We start from the raw sequence: 21084 nt of genomic DNA, 5'->3' as shown, positions 1-21084 counted from the left end.
ATGCCACATAAATAAAAGGCATTGTAAACATCACCTACTTTCTTCTAAGTTTGGCAGGAACTTTCTCACGTGCGGCTTTCTTCACTTCCTGCCAAATACAGCCGTGTGTTACAGGTGGAGAACCCTAATTTAGCATTTGCTACCTGTAATCAGAGTGTTAGAAATCCTGGCCAAAAGCCTCATCCCTAAGCACACCACTAAGATCAGACTTGCCAAGCAGCACCACCCTCCCAGGAAAAGGAGAACAGCCTGATCTTTGCACACCCTCTCAGTTACACCTCTCAGAAACTCATAGGTTGAATGCAGGCTTCCAAAGGAATAATTCTATCATATTTGGCCTTGTAAAATCAAGCAGTATATAATTACACAATCAGAGAACCTCTGGGTCCCAACCATTTCAAAAGAGCAAGCATAAAGATTTTTTTCTAAAATCACACCCATAACTTCAACCTCCACTGAAACTCAGTGTGTTCTGAGTTACAATGCTTCTGAGTCTCCTAGGTACAAAGCAGAGAAGTTATCTATTTCATTTTCTGAAAAAAGGAAAAGGAACAGCAGTTTAAATCCCTCGCCAGAAGTCACCTGGAAATCACAGTGACATCTCAGGAAAGGGACAGTAAGGACCATATTCTTTTTGACCCAATTAATGGATACATTGTCCTTTAGGAAAAGCAGGAGGAGAGAAGAAGAAAGAACAGTTCTTGGCAACAAATCAGCATCAAAGGTTCAAATGTTCACAAGTATTTGGATAAGTGCCCAGTGCTTAGGCTCAAAGACACAAACTCTCCTGAGATTCTCAGGTAAAAGTCACGCAGCCAGGATTCAGAACCAAGTCTGCCTGACTCTGAAGCCCATGCCTTTTCCACTCTTCCACTGTGCTAACCTCGCTGAGGACACAATCTAGGGCATTCAACTTAAGCTCATAAAGAGAAATAACTTATTGGGAGACTGGGATTGACTGTAGCCTGCCAGGCTCCTCTGTCCATGGAATTCTCCAGGCAAGAATACTGGAGTGGGTAGGCAATCCCTTCTCCAGGGTAGTAACCTAAATGGGAAGGAAATCTAAAAAAGAGGGGATATATGTATACATATAGGTGATTCACTTTGCTGTACAGCAGACTGACACAGCAGTGTAAAGCAACTCTGTTCCAATAAAAAATTTTAAATCAGAGAGAGAAAGATCTTATTTATAACATATTAAAACAGAAGTTGACCATGTTTTTCTGTAGAGGGCCAGTGAATATTTTAGATTTTGCAAGCCATGTAATGCTTCTGTTGAATATTCATTTTTGCTTTCTCTTGCAACTTTTTAAAAACATTTTTTAAAAATTCCTAGCTCATAAGGCTGTACAAAATCTGGCCATAAGCCACAGTATACCAACCCCTGGGTTAGAAGATGAGGTCCAAGCAAGGATAAGTGATTTTGAAGGATGAGAACTGTATCACTGACTCAGTTGCTTGATTTACCAAGGCACTTTTCACTTCAGGATGGGGAGAAAAATGGGAGGCCAGAAGAAGATCAGTATTCAATCCAGTCAATTCTTATACATTCCATTATAAAGTAAAGGGTAAAGAATAGTAGTCCCTTACACAGACTCCTTCATTAGAATAGTTTTAGAAGCTACTCAGCATTTATTTCATTTATTTCTTCATTCTATTTCCATGCCTTTGCATATTCCAACTTAGGCATTAATCAGTGACTGAAAATCAATGCTTTCTGCAGTCTAATTACAAGCGACTGTTTCAGAGGGCCAAAACATAATGAACCTAGGGAGATTCAAGTTGACCAGGGGCTCTTTCAGTATGATCAAAGGCCTCAGGGGTTCTGCGATTTGAAATTATAAAAAATATTTTCCATTCACTTTACACTTGTAAAACAGGCTTTTGAACACTCCCTGCAATTTGCAATAATCATCAAGTCACCCTAACAGATGTTGCAAACAGGATCCAGTTCATCAACCCTAGAGCATATAATGAGATGCATTTTAAATGCCATTCAGATTTCACTATACAAGCAAAAATAATCTACAACTTATGACCTCCTTAATATTCTCTTTAGATATTAAAACTTGCATCTAGGATTTTCTCTCAGACCATCCTCAGCATATGCAAGCCATGTGCCCTGGCAGTTGTTGGCTGGCTGACCTCTGCCTTGGTCTGGGCAATGCAAGCTTAGTGCCAGCTCCAAGAGTCTCTGGTTAAAATATTTTCAACTCTGCTGATTCATGCCCAGCTGCTTGGGAGCTACAAAGTGGAAACAGAAGATGGCCACCAGGGGCCAATTTAATGGCAACAAATGTTATTTTCTCTGCTGAACTAAACAAGTTGGAAACCAGAAGACTCCAGATTCCAAAAGCGGGCACCTAATTTCAAAGGTGGCATGTGGAACCACACAGCCCAGTATACAGGTAAATATATACAGGCCAATTTTGATCACAGAGACAACCAGCAAATTAGGATAGGAATGAGAGCAATGAAAGCAGCTCCCTTCTCGAATTTTGCCCCTTTTGTGCAGTTGCATAATCCCCTCTTGAAACCCAAGACAGTCAGGAAAAAGACCTAGCCCGAGACCTACTAACAGATTAAATAGGACTGGAAAAAACTGACCAACTGCAAAAGCCAATTAATTACAAAGTGCAAACAAACAAGGAAAGTGCTTCTTTGTGTAAAAGGGCATGGCAACCTCAGTCATGATGAAGATCCAGCACCCCAAGGCTTGAAGGTATGTATTTTACATTCAGTATATCACATGATCATCATAAACTTGTAAGAGAGGAAACAGCACCCCCAATTTAGAGATGACAAACTGAGGCTGGGGAAAACAAATCCAAGATCACACAAGTAAGAAAGCCACGCTGGGGAATTCCAACTGTGTCCGTCTGGGATCAAACTTGCCCTTTCATTTCATCAGGCTTCATCTCCCACAAGAAAAATAACAAAACAGAGCACAGAATAGAGAACATTCAGGAGTTATACAGACAGGTGGTATTAGTAAGCAGCAGGGCGCCAAGCTCAGGCCAGAACTCTATCATTCCATTGGAGAGACGGCAAGAGCAAGCCAGAATGCAAGGGCCATAGTTACAAATGACATCATACTTGGCAACAACCATCTTCCCAAAGTCAGTTCCCAACATCCAGCACTGTCAACATGAAGCTAGAAACCAGGTACAAAGTGTGGAGAGCTGGGACTCAGTTGGCACCATGGGATTCCGGGGTGGGGGGTTGTTACTTGCCAGGAAAGGTAACCTGGACCCCATCCACCAAGAGGCTGCAGCTGTTTAAATACTGTCTGTCTTGGCTCTAGGGTAGTTCAAAAACTAAAGTCGAGCCTTCAGGGAAGAAACTCAATGTGGAGAGGGAGAGGGCAGGAGTTATATGACAAGACTGACAATTTTTTAACCTCAGGACCAGGGAAAATACAACTTTCCTTTCCATTTCTTCACATCAATGACCTTCACAGAAGGCCAAGTCTCCACAACCAAAAGAACAGCGAGAATCAGGATAATAACCTGAGAAAACTTAAAAAGAGAGAGAGAGAGAATTTCGCCAGAATTAGATCAGAATTTTGTATTTCCAAACACCAGCCCCACGCTGACAGAGCTCGGCTCTGGGAACCAATTCTGAGAGAACCCTGGTGCCAGGCACGCCAATATTAGTAGCTGGCATTCCCCAGCCCTTGCTGCCAGCGCCCTCACCCTTGTGCAGGCTACTGCCACACTTCTTACCCAAGGCACCCAATCAAACATATGAAGTCAGTCCTCAGTCGTGTGAGGTGGAAAGCAAGGAAGCTGGCAGCAAGGGTAGTGAACAGAAGGGAAGGTGTCCAGAAAGGTGAAATGCCCTCACTGGTGACCTTCCCCTTCTGCCCAGAAAAAAGCTGCTCTACAAATACACGGGTTGGGGGGAGGAAGCGGCAGGATTTCAAAATTCAAGCCCTGGTTCACTAGGCTCTGACGGAGGAGAGACCCAGCTGAATGCACTGGGCTGACTACATGATTAATCAGTCCCTTTCTCTGCTCTGTGACGGAAGCCATGGTCTCAAGACTTGTAATTACATCCCAGGTGTCCTGGGGCACCTGAAAGTGATAGCCAGGCTGGGGAGAGCTTCAGATCTGGTCCTCCTGGACTGGCTGACTCTCCCACTGGGTCAAGTGATGCCACTGCTACAGGTCTGAGAAGAAGCCAGCTGGGTTCAAGAGTGGGGTTGGGAAGTGAGGTCAAAGCTCCTCAGGCAGCCCCACTAACCTGACTCTCTCCAGAAGCCCAGCACCACCTCTCTCCTCCCACAAGGAGGAGAACCCCATTGGAGGGAGAGGGGAACAACCAGACCCTCCCCTCTAGCCTAAGAGGGAAACAGATGTGAAACAACAGAAAATCTTTAAAACATCTAAAATCCTATACCAATAAAGTCCAATTGCTGGGTTCAATTTAGATAAATCAGCTTTCTCAGTGAGATAAATGGGCAGTTTGGAAAAGATCATTAATTGGAAGAGGTGTTTTTGTTTTTTGTTTTGTTTGATCATAGAGATAAAAGAAATCTCAACAAGTTATCTGGTCAGACAGGCAGCAGTCAATCTTCTTCATAAAGCTCTCCTAGAAAAGAAATCACACAGTTAACACCACTATCGAATAGTCTTTAAACAAGAAATGATTCTTTAGACATAAATCTCTAAAACTCTAACTTTAAACCGAATGCCTACCACTTCACTCTCGGTGGAAACAAAAGTTACTCCCCACAAAAAAATACCCATACAGAAATTTTTTCACCTCAGTCTATTCTTCTCTGAAACAAAGACATCCCATAAACATTTCGTTAATTCTTTCATTATTTTCCTTTTTTTTTCCCCCATGAACCCTCTCCAAACTAATTATGAGGCCAGGAGTAATCATTTAATTATTAGACAATACAGCTGATGATACTTTTCACCAAGTAAAAGTGGTTTTTATCTTGTGTGTTTTCCACACAATGTTTTGTTTTTGTCTATTTTCCAACTAGATGTCCCAATATAAAACAAGGAAGAATATGGAGAAAAGAGAAGCAGTTGGTGTTGGAAACTCAACAAATGCCTAAGCTAATTTGCAGAGAGATTGAAAAATAATCCACTTAAATTTCAAATCAAAATGCAGCCACGTGGAAAATGGCACATGGCTACACAACATAAACTACCAAAATTATAAAAAGCTGTTAATGTACTGCAATGACATTGCTGCTGAGCTATCTGTCACCACTTCAGTTTGAAGAATTATTTCACTATTGTGGGAGAAACTGATCTTTTGAAGACAAGCCCCTATTTGTTCAAACACTTATGTGCTATCATAGTTAAAGAAAGATGTTCATCACAGGTGGACTTTCCTAAAATCATCATGAAATATTCTAATCCAAAACTAAAATCATGACAAATTACTTGCCTTTAGATGACCCTAGCCACATGTATTAGACCAGTTTCTGTTAAGTTTGGCTGCACACTGGACTCACCTGAGGAGCTTTAAAAACTACTGGTGACTGAGCCCCACCCTCAGAGATTCAGATGTAATTGGTCTGGGGTGAAGCTCGGATACTGACAGTTTTTAGAGCTCCCCAGGTGATTCTAATATGTGGCTAAGGTAGAGAACCACTGCCTTAGATAATTATCAGTTAAAAATAATGTATCACAAGCTTACTGGGCTTCCCAAGTGGTGCTAATGGTAAAGAACCCACCTGCCAATGCAGGAGACTTAAGAGATGCGGTTTTAATCCCTGGGTCAGGAAGATCCCCTGGAGGATCTGGCAACCCACTCCAGTATTCTTGCCTGGGGAATCCTATGAACAGAGGAGCCTGGCGGGCTACAGTCCATGGGGTGGCATAAACAAAGTCAGACACGACTGAAGCGACTTAGCACGCCCACACAAGCTTAGTATGTGCCAAGAATTGTGAGTTACTGAGTAAAAGAAGTGTAAGACAGACCCTGCCCTCAAGACCCCCAGTCTCAGGGAGAGAAAGACATGTAATTCAACAGCTACCATAGAGGGTGCTGAGCGCTATGACCAAGGAGCAGAAAGCAGTTAAAGAGCCTGGCAGCGGGGCATGTAACACAACCAGGAAGAGAGGGAGTGGTGTTAGAGGCAGCTTCTCCAATAATGCAATCAGGCTGGGTCAGCTAGGAGGAGAAAGTATGGAAAGCTGTCTCAGGAAGAGGGACCAGAATGTGCCAAGGCTAGAGAGAAGCAGGGGAGTGCGACTCCTTCCTCAGAGCTCTGCACATGGTTCTCTACCAGTGAGGCAGAGGGTGAGTGTGATTACAAGAGGGACATGAGGCTGGAGGGGTTTTCCAGGGTGCTGAGAGGGTAATGTGAATGGACTGAGCAATCTAAACTTCAGGCAACAGTTGGTGTGGTGGACTGCCCAACCCAAGACAGAGACGGGGAAGGGTGATGACTTGCTTCTTAACTCCAGTCAATGTAAGAATAAAGGTTCAATAGTGACATATCCTCCAGATTTTCAATGCATGCCAAGAATCTAGTCCTGAGGTGAAATTTGCAGGTTTTAAAACCTAGAGAATGAGAACTACGTCTGCAGGCCAGATATTGCCCACAGAGCTGCAGGTATGGCCCACACCTTTTCACTACATTATGGAAAACTACTTAAGGCTGTTAAAGGGGCAAGGGCAGCAGTATCCAATTTAGATTCAAGTACATCTTTAAACGTGAAATTGAACTGCAGTGTCGCAGACAGCAATCTGATAAGTCCAATTGCCTAAAGCTTTCCTCCCCACAGTAATGCTAAGTCAAGGTGCCGCTGTCTTTAAATTAGGCCCCTACTTGTTCATTTTTCAAATTCAATACAGGACCTTTTTACTTTTCACCACAGAGAGGGGGAAAATCTGGTAAATATTAAGATGCAGGTAAAGACCACACCTATTAGGACTCCAGCTAATGTAAAGTAGAGTCAGATTTGAATTATACATGCAGCCGGAGTACAGAGGTGGTCATCAAAAATCACAGATGATCCGCCAAGCTGGGCTAGGACTCCAGGCCCTGGGCAGTGACCCTCTGTAGGCTGGGAACACAGCCAGCTGTCCAAGCAGGACAGCCTGACAGGGGGAGTGGAAAACCCAGATGCCAGGAGAAGGTCACCCAGTCCCCAGGGAGGACTCTGGGCACCACCTCGACCTCCTTCCCAAGGTCAAGTTCCCAAATGTAAAGGAAGAGGCAGATCCCTCATACAGGACAATGGGTTTTAAGGGTCAACCACGAACAGAAATTCTGCACTGTCTCTAAGTGAGTATCCATTTAAAGTCACAAAGTCACAAAGGCAAAGCTCCATGCGTAGCAAACAGAGCGCTCATAGAAGATTCTCCCAAAAATCTATAAAAGGCACTTGGCTTAAAAGTCCCAAAGGTATATTTCACAAACATAGTTGTCTATAAACAAAATTAGGAAGTGAGAACATTTGGATGACCTTATAGATTTTTAGGGGAAAAAAAAGTCCTAACTCAAAAACTGGGCAGTGGTAAGGAACATGTGACAGACACATGGCTACAACTGATTCTCAAATCAAATAAATGGACAAAAGTATCGTCCAAAGAAAGACAGACTGTTTATCTAGTAAAATGCTAACTGATTTTTTTTCCTTCAGGTTTTAACAAAAAGAGAAAACATATCATTACCATGTCTGGTAAAATGCCTGTAGTCTCTGCATGTCATTTCTAATTTTAGATATGGAAATGGGTTTCTCTCAGGCACTCTGACTTCCAAAGAGAGGTTGCCGAACTGCAAGATATTAGAATCTCTGAAGGCTTGGAAATTATACAGTAACATTTATAATTCAGCAAAACCAATGGTCCTTTTTTTCACAAGGAAGAGGCTTTATTTAAAGTTAAATTACATTTAACAATCTACATTGAGTCTCTCAAATATTGTTCAAGGATTAAAATTACACAAACTCATAAAATACCTCTAAAGGCAGAGAAGGAAAAGTACCTTTAAATATGAAAACTCAAAATTTAATTTGAAAAATTGTTCTCCATACACCAATTATTGTGCACAAACAGCTAGATAAAGAAATCATAGCACTAAGATCATTAGAAGTTTATTTTTTCAGCAAGAAGTCATCTTAGTGAACCCACAAAGCATGTATTAGAATGCATTCTATGTGAGAACGTATCAATAACAAACATTTTTAAGTCCCATCTAAACACATCCAACATACAATCATCCAACATACATCCAACATACAATTTTTCCTGTCACAGAAATTAATATTTGTGGGACATCCCTTGTGGTCCACTAGCTAAGACTCTGTGCTCCCAATGCAGTGGCCCCAGGTTTGATTCCTAGTCAGGGAACTAGATCCTACATGCTGCAATTAAAGACACTGCATGCCTAAATGAAGATCAAAGATCAGGAGTACCATGACTAAGACCTAGAGCAATCAAATAAATAAATATTAAAAAAAAAAAGAAAGTAATATTTGTGTCAATTTTCACCAGTAGTTTCTTTTAAATATGACACAAGTTCTTCATTTCTAAAGTTGCTATTCAAAGAGTATGTAACCCTGGTTAAACAAATCATTAGATGCTGATATAGGGATGATCCTTCCAAGGAGAGAGGCCTAGATTAATGACACCACATAGGAAAGAAGGAAAATGGATTATATGAGTATACAACTGTCTACTGGGGGCAGGAGGGTGGGCATACAAACAAACATATGTCATTCTACTGGATTAGCTTTTGAAAGCAGCCTAAATTTCCCCTTTGTGTATTTCACACTTAAGTGTTGAGTTATCCCCAGGATTCACTTTAATGCTCCAGCTAGATCAGCTGGCCAACACTGTTTCTTCCATTTTCACCTGTTGGGGCTTACTGGAAACTCTAGGAATCTTGCACTTAATCCACAAGGGAATTTAGCATGAGTGCGTGCTCAGTCGCTCAGTCGTGTCTGACTCTCTCTGTGATCCCATGGACTGTAGCCCACCAGACTCCTCTGTCCATGGGATTCTCCAGGGAAGAATACTACAGTGAGTAGCCATTCCCTTCTCCAGGGGATATTCCTGACCCAGGGATCGAACCCAGGTCTCTTGCACTGCAGGCGAATTCTTTACCATTTGAACCACCAGGGAAGCCCAAGGGAAATTCTCTTTACTAGCATTCATGTTCTACCTCCAAAGGGCCTAAACCAGTGGTATGAGTAGTGAGATTTTTTAATTTTGCTTTCTTTAAACCAAAACTCTATATTATATTTTTTCTTTAAAAAATAACTTTTTAAAAACACTTTACCCCATAAGGACTATTACTTTTGCCTAGATAAAAGTGAGATTTAAATTCAGGTCTCTGTGACTTCCCAAAACCCATCCCATACCGTTACTTTCTATCATACCACACTGTCTTCTAGTGTGACTTTGTTGGGCACACTTAGAATTTACAATATAATGTGTGCAGGTGTTTATATCCATATACCATTGTTGTTGTTCAGTCACCCAGCCATGTCCGACTCTTTGTGACTCCATGGACTGCAGCATACCAGGCCTCCCAGTCCCTCACAATCTCCCAGAGTTTGCCCAAATTCATGTTTATTGCCTGAGTGATGCCATCCAGCCATCTCAGCAATATATATGTTTTCTTCTAAATGCTCCTACCCGTCGCTCGCTCCTCCATAAGAATACTGGGGGCTGAATGAGAACAGGACTCAATAAACATTCATGCCCTTTCTAAGACCCAGTTGCCCATCTTTTAAAATGAAAGAATTCTAACACAGAGTGGATGGCCCACCTGCAGAGAATCATATCTTTAAACCCTGTTTCTGAATTCTGATTTATAGATTTCTAACCACTTGCTTAGATGGATGGCATACCACAGCCTAACCCCACAATGACCACATCCCTCTCTCCTAGTCATACCACCAGGCATGACCACAGAGCCCAGAGAACAGCTGTGAGATAAGCCAATACCTGAGACCCTCTCCCCTAGGGACTGCACCTGGACAAACAGATTACAAAGAAACTATAAGGAACAAAAAAATAATTGTGCATTTTGGCAGCTTGGACAATTAGGAACAGTAAGATACAAAAAGGCCACAAACTGACTGCCATTTCTTTTTTTTTTTTTCCAGTCTTCAATCTGTATTTCTATTACTTAACTGTCTCCAGAAACAGAGTATTTAATATAAAATATAAACTCATTTTTTCACTAGACAATTCCACAAGATTTCAGTGAATATTTAACATTCATTATCTTTGTAAATTCCATGTAATTATCAGTGGCTACCAAAGGTTTCCTATGTGTGATTTTTATACTTTTGCACAATCCTTCATATAAACTATGGGAGGAAATACTGGGAGGAAATATGATAAGAAATACCCAAAGGACAACTATTCCTCTTTCCTGAAACAGCAAAATCAGATTACACCCTATCACACACCCCACCACTGCCATGCAGACAGTTGTTATTTAGTCGCAAAGTCGTGTCTAACTCTGCGACCCCGTGGACTATAGACCGCCAGACTCCTCTTCCTCGGGATTTCCCAGGCAAGAATACTGGAGTGGGTTGCCATTTCCTCCTTCATCGACTGCCATTTCTGAGGTAGCAAAATCAGGGCACTACACCTGATTCCCACAGACAGCACCACCAATGGGGCGGGCAGACCACTTAAGTTACACTTTCTGCCCAACCCATGGAGCCCAGTTGTTACCCCTTTAAGGGCCCCAGCAGCTCCTCTCAGGAAGCAAGCAAGGGCACCTGTTTCTAGTTCTCATTCCTTTATGCTGCCGCACAAGTCCCTATAAACCCTTATCTGAATCTCCAGCCTGGCCTCTTATCAATTTTCATGGATTAAAGCGTCCGGGGTTGGTAACACCTGGGGTGAGTTTGGGGCCCCAGGGTAAGAGAAAATATTAATAGAGCAAAACCATGTGGGCAGGCTGTGAGAAAAAGAAAATTACAGGTTTCCAAAACCTTATGTAACCAAAAAGAGATGAGGCTTTCCAATGTAAGGAATCAGTGCAGGGAAGAAAACAAAACATCCCAGAGGATGCCATCTAAGTAGAAGATAGAGGATGCTGTCTTAATTCCCAGGACAGGACATCTACGGAGGGGATGCTGGCAGAACACAATGAGACACCAAGATGCCTTCTGTGAAGAGACAAGGAAACCACTTCTGAAGTTACAGATGGGAGGGGGGCTGGAGTGTGCTTTCCCAGTGACCAAAGCAATGGATAGAAATAGCTGCAGCCCAGATTAGACAGTAGTAAGAAGTAAGAAACTGGAAGGAAAGCTGGAAATGACTATATAAGTTCAAACTATGTGTGATACAGAGCCAGTGAGAACTGAGCGGTGTGAATCTATACAATGTTCTAATCTGTAGATAGGTCCCCAAGTTCTTCTTCACTATTGAGAATTAAATTATCTCAGGCTGAGACACTGTGGGAGAGGGAAATTACAGAGAAACACCCTAGAGGCAGAGGACACAGTTTGGAAAGGGAAAAGAAAAAAACACTGCACACATCCCCTGAGTAAATTCAGGGGAGTACAAGTTACCTCGGCACAAAGAGCCAGACACTGCTCTGTTGAGGACTGTACTGTGCCAAGCTTCATCACATCAACACAAGAACCCCTTGGCACATGAATCATTTGCTGATGTACATAAAACTTAGAAAACGTTCATGGTTCTGCTTTAAACACTCCTCCTCATGTGAATGGCCATGAACTGGCAGTCTTAAATTGGACAGTGTTCTCCATCCAGGCTGCAGAAATTAAGTATTACTACTTCTACAGCCCTGCAAGACATAAAATCCATTTACTGAAATTTTGCTTTGCTCCAAGTGCAAAATGTCCTTCAAAGCATAGGTTTTAAGTTCATATTCAGAAAAAGTTATTTGGCTCTAAGATGGATAAACCTCTGAGACAAAAATCACCAGTATTTGAGATGATCTAGGTAGGTATGATAAATAACTTGGTAAATATTTTTGTTTTTCCTTTCAGCATTGCTAAAAGGTAAAAAAAAGGTGCCTTGTGAATATTACTCAACATTCAATAAATCTCATCAATACCACATTGAAAAGACTTATTTGTGGATTATGTTTTCTCAAACAAATTGTGAAAGCTGACTTACAGCTTACACTCTCTGGACAGGCTTTATACACAGTAATAAATAGGAAATTAAAACTGAGTGCAGTTGTATTAAAAAAGAAAAGAACGTATGAAGTAGCACATTTAAAAATCTATTTCATCAAAGTTTGTTTCAAAAATTGTTTAAACTGCTAATCACTGTTCCCTACCCAAAATAAAAATACAGAAAATACGTGAACGCCATGGACTGATAAGCATACCAGATATTCCTGTTCTTAGAGTACTTTGTTAACCCAAGGGAGTCTAGGTGCAGAATCAGAGGTAAAGCATCAAATAGGGTGGAAATAAAACAGGATATCAGGTGAGTTTTAAAGATACATGGCAAAACACATATCTGGCAAGTGATGATCATCAGAATTGCTAAAATAAAAATGACCATGACTCTAGTTGTTTAAATATCGCATGCTATTCCTTCAGAGTAAACAGAAAAGAAACATTTTTTTAAAAAATTCAGCAGATTTTCCCCCACAGTGCCTACAAAACACGTCTTTACACTATTTTCAGTTAAGAAAATCTACCTCAATATATCATGTATTTTCAGACAAGAAAAAAGTACAGGGATTTTGACAATCAGCTGAAGGTCACAAAAACTGATATAAGTAGAACACAGGTCTCTCTCTGTTTTCCCAATTCACCACACAACAGTGACCTACAGACAGGAATGTTAATGATACAATTAAAAGTTCTCTAAAATTAAAACTGTATGAAGGGAAAAGCCTCGGAAGAAATCATATTTTAATATAAAAACAGTGAAGGTGAAAAATGGTTACCTTTGAATTAAATAATATTTTTAGGTGATAATGAGACAATTTAAATATTTTACTTTTTAAATCAGTATACATGTTTTTTCTTTAAAAAAAATGAAGTATAATAAATAATTTGAATAAATAAATGTTTCAGTTCAGTTCAGTTCAGTTCAGTCACTCAGTCATGTCCGACTCTGCGACCCCGTGAACTGAAGCATGCCAGGCCTCCCTGTCCATCACCAACTCCCGGAGTCCACTCAAACCCATGTCCATTGAGTCGGTGATGCCATCCAACCATCTCATCCTCTGTCATCCCCTTCTCCTCCTGCCCTCAATCTTTCCCAGCATCAGGGTCTTCTCAAACAAGTCAACTCTTCGCATCAGGTGGCCAAAGTATTGGAGTTTCAGCTTCAACATCAGTCCTTCCAATGAACACCTAGGACTCATCTCCTTTAGGATGGACTGATTGGATCTCCTTGCAGTCCAAGGGACTCTCAAGAGTCTTCTCCAACACCCCAGTTCAAAAGCATCAATTCTTCAGCGCTCAGCTTTCTTTATAGTCCAATTCTCACATCCATACATGACTACTGGAAAAACCATAGCCTTGACTAGATGGACCTTGTTGACAAAGTAATGTTTCTGCTTTTTAATATGCTGTCTAGGTTGGTCATAACTTTTCTTCCAAGGAGTAAGCATCTTTTAATTTCATGGCTGCAATCACCATCTGCAGTGATTTTGGAGCCCAGAAAAATGAAGTCAGCCACTGTTTCCCCATCTGCTGCTGCTAAGTCACTTCAGTAGTGTCTGACTCTGTGCGACCCCATGGACTGCAGCCCACCAGGCTCCTCCGTCCATGGGATTTTCCAGGCAAGGGTACTGGAGTGGGGTGCCATTGCCTTCTCCGTCCTAGGCACTGAGCACACAGCAATTAACAATGAGTCCCTGACCTTAAGAGGCTTATTTTAGTTGGGGGAGACAGATAACACAGAAACAAAAATCTGCCAATAGATGCTGAGTGGCATAGAGAAAAATAAGCAGGGCAAAGGGGAGAGAAAATAAAGAGCAAGTCCTATTTTACATAAGACTGTCAGAGAAGGCTTTTCTGATAGGTGACATATGAATAGAGACCTGAAGGACGCGAAGGAACAGGCCTTGTGAACATCCAGTCCAGGCAAAGGGAATAGCAAATGCAAAGGCCCTAGGCCATTAACTTGGGATGCTGAGAGAAAGGGTAGGCAGAGTGAGCATCACAGGGGTACAGGAATGGGAGATATACTTTTGTCTATTCTGTTTATCCATAGCATTTGGAATGAATTGGTTTCAAAAAGTAAAGGGTAAAAAAAGCAGACGTGATTGTAGAGACATGGACAGACCTAGAGAGTGTTGTACAGAGGGAACTAAATCAGAAAAAGGAAAGCAAGTATCATATATTAACGCATATATGTGGAATCTAGCAAAATGGTACAGATGAACTTTTTTGCAAAACAGAAATAGAGACACAGATGTAGAGAACAAATGTATAGATACCAAGTTGGGGTGGGAGGAATTGGGAGATTGGGATTGACACATATACACTATTGATACTATGTCTAAAATAGATAACTAACAAGAACATACTGTATAGCACAGGGAACTCAACAGTCTGTGGTGACCCAAATGGGAAGGAAAATCCAAAAGGGAGGGGATATATGTATATATATGGCTGATTCACTTTGCTGTACAGTAGACAGTAACATAATATTGCAAACCAACTATACTCCAATAAAAGTTAATTTAAAAAAATGAAAACAGTAAAACAACAGAGAATTAAAAGAAAAGCAGGAAGGGAGAGTGAAAAGACAGGAAATACATATCATTGCACTCCTACTAAGTGACTGATAAAGAACATTATCTCACTTAAACCATTCTTATTACAGGTGTTGTTACAGATGAAGCACAGGGAAGTTATGAGACAGACAGCAAGTGGCAGAACCTAATTTAAATGCAGAGCCTTCCAACTCTAAAGCTGAGGTCCTTAATCATTATGCTTCTCTGTTTCCCTTAGACAAAAGTATCAGCTATAAAGGGGAGAATCTTCAAACTAGCTGAGGTCCTTCAAAGGAAAAAGCAAAATTACACAGCTGATATCCATGTGATACTTCTGTGTACATTCTTGTCATGGTTTCTTATTTTTCAGATCACCCAAAACAAGGCACTTAATATGCTAACTGAGGTAAAAGATACCTTCAGAAACTAATGATGACAGATGAATTGAGAATAGAAGTAACAGAGATGCAGCCCAAAAATACCTGTCACAGAGTCTAGGTAGCTCTTCCCCCTCCCTTTCCCAGGCCCCAACTCTACCTCCAGCCGCTTGGCAGATAAAACCTCTGAGAGGTTGAAATATGGAAAGTAAGAAATATGGAAAAATTGGAAAGAGAGTTAGAAATACGGAAATCCAAAAGGAAAAAGTGATGGAGGCAAGAGATGCTTGCCGCTTTTCTTTTGCTTTACTCCATTTTTACATAAGGGCACCCATGGAAATACCATAAAACTTTATCTACAATGTACATGAGATATTCAAAGAAAGTAGTAGAGATTCATTCCCTTAAAGATTTCCAGACCAGCATTTCCTCAGCTCTCAGCTTTGAATTACGAGAAGGCTGAGAGGGGGGAGTCTTTGGCTGCTGGTTTGTTCCCTCATTAAAAGGAAAGTATTCCCTCTCTCTGTTCTAAATTCAGATTTGGGAGAAAGTAGTAAAGGGATTTTCCTGAGACTGACCTCCACAAGAACTTTCTCTAGGGAAATAACTAGTTGAAATCACTAGCATGGGTTAGCAAAGCCATTGTAAGATCAAAGAGTTGCAGACAGAAACTGCTTGGGGAGCCCTGTGAGGCTCTGCAAAGAGGTAAGTGGGGGAAAGTTTGCAGTTTTCCTAAAAGTAAAATAATAGCAAGAATACAATTAAGTAGTGACTGATGATAGTTTAAATTCACTTGAGGAAATGTACTTGGAAATATGATTTGGATTACTTTAAAACTGTTCAACATTGTGTCAAGATAAATTTGCTACACAAGGTTATTCACTAGTGCTTCATCTTCAAAACCAAACCCAGAAACACCATGTACTATGTATGTGTGTGCTTGGTTGTGTCGGACTCTTTGCAACCCCACGGACTGTAGCCTGCCAGGCTCCTCTTGTCCATGGAATTTTCCAGGCAAGAATACTGGAGTGGGTTGCCATTTCCTACTCCAAGGGATATTCCCAACCAGAGATTGAACCCACGTCCCTTGGACCTCCTGCATTGGTAGGCAGATTCTTTACCACTAGTGCCATCTGGGAAGCCCAAAAAAGTGATGAGCACAAACAACATCTTTCATTTTGCAGGTAGAGAAAAGGGGACTGACTGGTGGTGATACATGACACCGGCAAGTTGCACATCATGGTCAAAAGTGGGGTCTGAAGGCTGCAGTGCTAACCTTAAAGCAGTCATTCTCACCTAACGGCAATTCTGCTCCCCAAAGGATATTTGGCAATGTACAAAAACAGTTTTGTTTGTCACGACATGGGGTAGGAGGGTTGAGCTGAAGCCAGGGATGCTGCTAAACATCCTACAATGCACAAGACAGTCTCTACAACAATAAAGGATTATGCAGCCCCAAATGCCAATAGTGTCCAAGTTGAGAAATCCTGGTCTAAAGTTAACTAGAAAAAAGGAGTATCTGTCGTTTGAGGTCGGGGGGGAGGATGGGCAAAAAAGACAAAGTTGGGAAAATTACTGGGAAAAAAATACTTATTGATGGATCAGAATTTTGCGGGAAAAGTATGGCAATACATTACACAGTCTGCTATCCGGATGGTACTTTTCCATCTTCCAGCCCATAAGTAATATTTCTCCCTAGAAGTGCTATTCCCTGCAAGGTAGGTGAGGTCCACCAACTACAGCAGAAGCAGCTTTTCTTTTCAGTCAGACATGGACCCAGTCAAGACAACCACGTCTAATCTCCCAGGTTCAGCCATTGCCTCAAATCAGATCATTTTACCATCATCCCATGGGTTTCTTCTTTCCATAAAGTGAAAATAACACTCTTGCTCTTGGAGACTGTTATTTAATCAGCCCATTAAGAACATCATATTTATAATGAAGACAAGAGGAACTAAGTGTTTTTAGATGTTACAAATGATGCTGTTGGAGCACTTGAAGGAAAAAATAATAAAAAGATGCAAATCAAACTACAAGGTGAATAACATTTTTTCCTACCCCTAGACCAAATGCTTTTCAGTGAATATTTTGACTTAAAATGTCTTATGATTTGCATATGTCTGGAAGCTAGAGTTTTATCACCAGGAGAGCTGTTTGCAGAAGGACATCAGTCATAGTAGGGTTCTTAAATCCCTCAGCCAACTCAGAATGCCCTTTTCCCCACTTTGCAACTATCAGATTTAATACACTGCTCTTCTTTTCTCCAAGTAGTTCTACAAGTAATCTGACATGGCAGACCACAGAACCTGAACGTACACAAAATATTAAGGCAATCCACCCATTAATCAATAGTTGAATCTTCCCAGATAAAGACAATAGCAAAAATCTCCAAAATTCAACACCTATGGAATTCTTGCATGGAAGAATTAAATTTCATGGAAACAAATGCAGAGGAGTGGAGTTTGCCACCGTAAAATGTGTCTCTTTGGTGTATTAATTATTTTAAGATGATTCTTTTCTAAGAAACAGCACACATGAGGAAAACTCTGAAAATGAAGTAGGAGTTACCCTGTTCTTAAAAATATTTATGTTTGAAAGGAAAATCTCCATCTGTAAGGGTGTCTTCCTCAACGTACCAAGAAGAGAAAGATGGCCAAATCTCTAGAAATTTATCAATGGGAAAAGCAAAAGCTTAAATCTGCATAATAACCTTGCCTGTGTTTACTGTACTCTTCCTGGTGATTTCTCATAACTGATTCTCCCCACCCTCAACATCTTTTGGCCATTTTGGAGAGTTACTCAGTTCTTCTGTGTCTCTCCCAAGTTATACATGTTATTAAACTTCGTTTAATTTTCTCCTATTAATCTGTCTCATGTCAATGTAATTTCAGTTCAACCAGAAGAACCTAGAAAGATAGAGGAAAATTTCCTCCTCCCAAACATAAACGTGTACAACACTTTACTCAGCTGAAAGTAAATAACATGAACACATCATTACAATGGAAAGAAGCAGCTCTCACCATATTTCCTATCACAAAACCCATTAGAAAGCTGTGGCAGGGAGAGACGGGGAGGAGGGGATGACAGCTTTTTATCTGGCAGGGGCTTCCTTGGTGGCGCAGGGGTAAAGCATCTGCTCACCAATGCAGGAGATGCAAGAGACGCAGGTTCAATCATTGCATCAGGAAGATCCCCTGGAGAAAGAAAAGGCAACCCACTCCAGTATTCTTGCCTGAAAAATTCCATGGACAGAGGAGCCTGGCAAACTACAGTCCATGAGGCTGCAGAGAGTCAGACACAATTGAGTACACACACACACATTACTCACTATACCATAGGTTACCTCATATCCCACATAAGACAGCCTGAGGCAGAAACCTGTAAATGTAGCACTTGAATTATCAAAATCTCTCTCTCCAACAGCGAACTATTCATCTATCAACATCTAACTCTATAACCCCTCCAAGTTTGCTTATTTTAAGAAGAATCCCATTCAGTTCTCAGGATTCCACTTTTTGAACATTTGAAAAAATTAACAGATTCTTAAAGACTTACAGATTTCAAATCCTGGGCTTCCCTCATGGCTCAGGAGTAAAGAATCCATCTGCCAGTGCAGGAGATGGGTTCAATCCCTGGTCCGGGAAGATACCATTAGCCTGTGAAGCAACTTAGCCCCTCTGCCACAACTATTGAGCCTGTGCTCTAGAGACTGGAAGCCACAACTACTGAGATCACACGCTGCAACCACTGAAGCCCTAGAGCCCATGCTCCACAAGAGAAGCCCACGCACTGTAACTGAAGAGTAAGCCCTGCTCACTACAACTAGAGAAAAGCCCATGCAGCAATGAAGACCCAGCACAGCCAAAAACAAATAAATGAAATCATTTTTTTTAATTTCAAATCTTTTCTATCAAAAATACCTTTATCCTATTCCATACTCAAGGTGATAGAGCATACTCCTCACTCCTTAAGGGTGGGCTGAACATAGTAACTGCTTTCCAAAGAGTACAATAGGAAAGGGGGGGCTAGTAACTTTACAGTGGAGAAGACTGATAAAACTCTCACCTGATGATTAAGGTCAGGATCAATAGTCATAAGCCATATTGGTCATGGACCCTTGATATGATGGTGTAAAGAAATGTTGCCTGCCATTCCAGTTCTATGAGGACCAAACCATTAGCCACTACAGTTGCCCACCAACAGTGCACCCTGAGGGGAATATGGGATGAAGAAATACAAAAAGCATTCTGTGATTTGGATATACCAGTGCCTAGATAGTTAAGATACATAAGGAAAAATTTTAGTGACCCAGATTCTTGCATCTTCCCATGCATAGAAAAGTGCTAAAATCACTGAATTGAGATACCTGTTCCTTGTGATTAGCAGCAATATTTTGATGTCCAACTACATGTGTGTGTATGTGTTTGTGTGTGTGTTGGGCAAAAAAAAAATTATATATATCCTGGCTCCTCCTGGCTCCTTTGGAGCAGTTCCTCAGAGCTATCTGAGAGGCTGTCTACTGGACTAGAGTCCTCACTAAGGTCCCTGAATAAAACTCAACTCACAACTTTTATATTGTGCATTTTTGTCTGCAGTTTTGGCAACCACAATGGAACCCAGAGCAGACATCTCTCCTTAAGCTGAACTCTACAAGGATCCAGAGTCTTGGTAACAGCAAGGGCCACGTGTGCCTTTCCACTTCTTCAGTGAGTCCAGATGACTGGGTGAATCTCTCCTGGGTCTTGGATCTCCCATTGTTAGCTGATGATCCTAAGTTCTATTTGGTGGTAGATAAAAAATTACCTGACTCCTCAGTTGAGAGACACTGAGGAAAATATTTTCAATTGAAAGACACCAGGGAAAAATGCCTCAGTTGAAACATTAGATTAGTATTAATTATGTTAGCAATGGAATAGGAAGAAGCTGGGAGGAAAGTCAAGTGACTTCTTCTCAAGAAGGTGAAAATTTTAAAGGGACTTGTCTCAGAAAGACAAAAATCTTTACATGCTTATTAAGAAAGAGGATAAATAAAACAGATGTTGATGGGATTAGAACAAAGGTTTTAATACAGTATTACTTAAGGTTGGGTCAAAGGAACCGCCTACTGGTCCTAATATTAAAGGGCCCCAAAATGCCCACTCCTTTTACTCAATTTAAAAAAAATAAATAAAATAAGGCTAAAAGAACACTACACTAAGATACCTGACCAGCAATTGATTGGTGCCATTAATCAAGGTACAGATCGACCAGAGGGCCTGGGTACCTTGTCTCAACCCCTCACTGGCCACTCCAGGGCTTTTTATATAAATAGATAAAATGGCAGGGAATAAAAGGAAAGTTTCTGGGACTCTTTGTAAGACCAAGACTTGCTGATGGGATCCCAATGTAAGATAAATTTAAAGGTATAAAAGTTGATAGACTTGAGATAAAAACTTATTAAAAACTGGGGTGTATTTGAACAGGCTTTATGTAAGATGATTACATCTTTTACCTAATTATATTGTGGGACAGACATTATATCTCACTGAAGAATGCTTCCTCTGCATGGTATTATAAGACAGGGCTTATAAATGCCCCTCAGACAATATTAATTGGATATACTAAAAGAAATGAATAGGGTTACTTAAGCCCACATAACATGGAGTTAAAACTGGGGTCTAATATTCAGGGTATAATAAGAGCAATAACGGAGATTTTGGTTTTTTTAACCCCCAGGGTAAATTGGTCTGAATTTGACTTGTACACACAGATAGAGGGCCTGTGTTGAACACCTTACACAAACTTTTGAAAGCATGATATACTGAACCCTATAGTTTTAGAACATACAAATCTTTTGATTTCCAGTTTGGCTGGAAATCTTCTCACTGATAAAAAGAAACAACAATTTTTAAATGTGGTAAGGCAAATCAATCTTTTGGTATCATTTGCAACCCACTCCAGTACTCTTGCCTGGAAAATTCCATGGATGGAGGAGCCTGGTAGACTGCAGTCCATGGGGTCGCAAAGAGTCAGACAACGACTGAGCAACTTCACTTTTACTTTTCTCTTTCA

At 40.9% G+C, this 21084-nt stretch overlaps 1 protein-coding gene and 2 long non-coding RNA genes across 4 annotated transcripts in view; 1 reads left to right on the top strand and 2 right to left on the bottom strand.

The window, feature by feature from the left end:
* The window catches only part of PPM1L (protein phosphatase, Mg2+/Mn2+ dependent 1L), a 318376-nt gene that overhangs the window by 254722 nt on the left and 42570 nt on the right, over positions 1-21084 (bottom strand). The window lies entirely within an intron of this gene.
* Positions 2714-7750, bottom strand: LOC145538542 (uncharacterized). The gene is made up of 2 exons (XR_014076992.1): positions 7648-7750; positions 2714-4593 (listed from the first exon to the last, which is right to left on the bottom strand). It is a non-coding gene; the product is annotated as an uncharacterized LOC145538542 (long non-coding RNA).
* Positions 4402-9237, top strand: LOC145538541 (uncharacterized). The gene is made up of 2 exons (XR_014076991.1): positions 4402-5741; positions 9053-9237. It is a non-coding gene; the product is annotated as an uncharacterized LOC145538541 (long non-coding RNA).

Source organism: Giraffa tippelskirchi, chromosome 2 (assembly GCF_054371585.1).
Source record: "Giraffa tippelskirchi isolate mGirTip1 chromosome 2, T2T-mGirTip1v1.2.pri, whole genome shotgun sequence".
Lineage (NCBI taxonomy): Eukaryota > Metazoa > Chordata > Mammalia > Artiodactyla > Giraffidae > Giraffa > Giraffa tippelskirchi.
Note: the sequence above shows the minus strand (reverse complement) of the source record. Positions and strands in the feature narration are given on the sequence as shown.